General features: G+C 43.0%; 1 non-coding gene across 1 annotated transcript; it reads right to left on the reverse strand.

The window, feature by feature from the left end:
- Positions 1-1164: 1164 nt before the first annotated feature.
- Positions 1165-1271, reverse strand: LOC120269760. Its single transcript, XR_005539396.1, has one exon. It is a non-coding gene; the product is annotated as a small nucleolar RNA R71 (small nucleolar RNA).
- Between the last annotated feature and the right edge of the window lie 1692 nt (positions 1272-2963).

Here is a 2963-nt window from a genome sequence, read left to right on the forward strand (position 1 = left end):
GACCAAAGTGTTAGGTCTATAATTAGGAAGAGATTTGTCACTTGGAATCCCTCGAGCTCATTGTAACTCTATTCAAGTGCGAGGTTGAAAGGTTATTTAATCTCTCCTCCGGGACATGTATAGAGTTAGGCATAGTTGAACTTAGATTTAGGACTATGTATTTAAGGATTTCCACGACTCACCATTGCATTGATTAGGAAGCATAATAGAGGGTTCTTGCACTTGAAACGATTATCCTAGGCGGATCATTATCTGAGTACCCCATCTTTATCGATTGCCTTACCTCCCTCTTTACTCGTACTCTCTTACTTGTTGTTTTTACTTTTGAGAATTGAATCATTGTCACACTTATCACTACTGATCTTTTACATAGCTAAGAACTGGATTAAGTGTTTTTATTCCCTATTCCCTGTGGATTCGATACCCGCACATCCGGGATTCTTAATTCAACAAACCCATGCACTTGCGGGATATATGCAAGGAGACCTTGTCAAGATTTTGGCGCCGTTGCCGGCGAATAGGCGTTTAGAGATACTTTGCACTTTGTTTTCTTAGCTATTTCACCATACATTCTATTTCATATCTTCTTATTCTATCATCATTCTGATTTCTTTTTCTTTCTTTTTGGGTGCATCTCCAGGTTATGACCCGAGGGAATCCCTCAATATTGATTGAAGGAGATTCTGAGCTTGAACATACACTTACAAGAAAAGGGAAAGAGCCTATGCAAGAACAGTCTAATTTAGCTGATTTGGAAGTGGAAGGATCTGAAAACATGGGAGAACCAAACGAGCAACAGCGGATATTATCTGATTATGCCAGACCTTCAGTGTTGGGGACACAATCGAACATTGTGCATCCCCGATTACAGCTCAGAACTTTGAGTTAAAGTCGGCATTCATCCACATGTTGCAGTAATCCGCACAGTTTAACGGTTTGGCCGATGAGGATCCAAACAGTTATATAGAGAGATTTCTCGAGGTGTGTGATATGCTGAAGATAAACGAAGTGATGGATGATGCCATCAAGTTGAGAGCCTTCCTATTTTCCCTGAAGGGGAGAGTGAAGCAGTGACTACACTCATTACATAGAGCATCAATTACCACATGGGAGGAGATGGTAGAAGCTTTTCTTGCCCGTTATTTCCCTCCTGGAAAATCTGCAAAGTTGAGGAATGAGATCTCATCCTTTGTTTAGTTGGAATTGGAGTCTCTATTTGAGACATGGGAAAGGTTCAAGGAACTCCAGAGAAAGTGCCCGCAACACGGATTTCCAGAGTGGATGATTGTTCAGTCCTTTTACAATGGTTTGAATCTGAGTACAAGGCAATTCTTGGATGCGGCAGCTGGAGGTACCTTAGGTTGCAAGACCCCAGATGAGGCCCGTCAGTTAATTGAAGAAATGGGGCTAAACAGCTACCATTGGAATGCTAGGGAGAAGAAAAAGGTGGCCGGTCTCCATGAAATAGATGCGGTAACTTCATTGGCGGCTCAAGTGGAAAATTTGAGTAAGAAGTTAGATATTCTAACTTCAAATAGAGTGGCGGCCGTGACTAATTACACCGGGTGTGGTGGAGGACATGCTCCCTCCGATTGCCCGATCTCTATCGGTGATGTTGCTTCGGTGGAGAACGTTGATTTTGTAGGTAATGGCATGAGACCTCAAGGAAACCCATATAGCAATACCAACAATTTTGGTTGGAAGAATCATCCCAATTTCTCATGGAGCAATCAGGGTCCACAAAAGGCCATGGGGCCACCGGGTTTCCAATAACAACAACAAGCCCCTCAGGTGGAAAATAGAGTCTCAGGTTTGGAAACCCGAATGAATGACTTAGAGAAGCACTTGACTAGATTTGTGCAATCTACAAATACAAGGTTTGAATCAGTCGAGGCTATACTTCGCAACCACACCACCTCTTTGCATAACCTTGAAAATCAAGTGGGGCAAATTGCGAAGTCTCTCTCTGAAAGGCCACATGGAAGCTTGCCGAGAAATACAAAAACCAACCCTACAGAGCACATGAATGCGATCACTTTGAGAAGTGGATATGAGGTTGAAGGTAGGCTTCCGAGTGAGAAGCCAAAAGAACACGCACCCGAGGTTATAGAGGTGGAAGAGGGAACAAGCAAAGAGAAAGAGGTGGCACCCCCACCTTTCAAGCCAAGAATCTCTTATCCCTCTAGATTGAAAAATGACCAAGGGGATGAACAGTACAAGAAGTTCCTAAGTTTGTTCAAGCAACTCCACATCAATATTCCTTTTGTTGAGACATTGGCCCAAATGCCTAAGTATGCGAAGTTCTTGAAAGACTTGTTGACTAATAAGAGGAAATTGGAGGAAAGTGCTTCAGTGATTTTAGATGCTTCATGCTCCGCAGTATTGCAAAAGAACATGCCGAACAAGAAGAAAGACCAGGGAAGCTTCATCATTCCGTGTAATATTGGCAATCTGGGTGAGGAAATGGCATTGGCGGACTGAAGGGCCAGTATCAACGTTATGCCATACATCTTCTTTCAAAAGCTAGGCTTGGATGAGCCTAGGCCTACTCGGATGACTTTGCAACTAGCAGATAAAATAGTATGACATCCGAGAGGTATCATTGAAGACGTGCTTGTCAAGATGGACAAGTACATTTTTCCAGTTAACTTTGTAGTGCTAGACGTCGATGAGGATGCGGATGTACCATTGATACTTGGGAGACCGTTCTTGCAGATTTCCAAGGCATTGATTGACATGGACGGCGGAGAGCTAACTTTGAGGGTTCGAGATGACAAGCTCACATACCGCCTTGCTGAAGCTATGTGGCATTCTCTTGATTTCGATGATACTACTGATGAGATTGTTGATGAATACATGCAGGAAATGTTCAATCCGGACGCATACGAAGGTTTGTTCGACGAAGAGGAGGATTATGAAAAAGTAATGATGCTTGGTGCGACGAAAGAAGTACCATCTACATC

This window comes from Dioscorea cayenensis, chromosome 9, assembly GCF_009730915.1.
Source record: "Dioscorea cayenensis subsp. rotundata cultivar TDr96_F1 chromosome 9, TDr96_F1_v2_PseudoChromosome.rev07_lg8_w22 25.fasta, whole genome shotgun sequence".
NCBI classification, from domain to species: domain Eukaryota; kingdom Viridiplantae; phylum Streptophyta; class Magnoliopsida; order Dioscoreales; family Dioscoreaceae; genus Dioscorea; species Dioscorea cayenensis.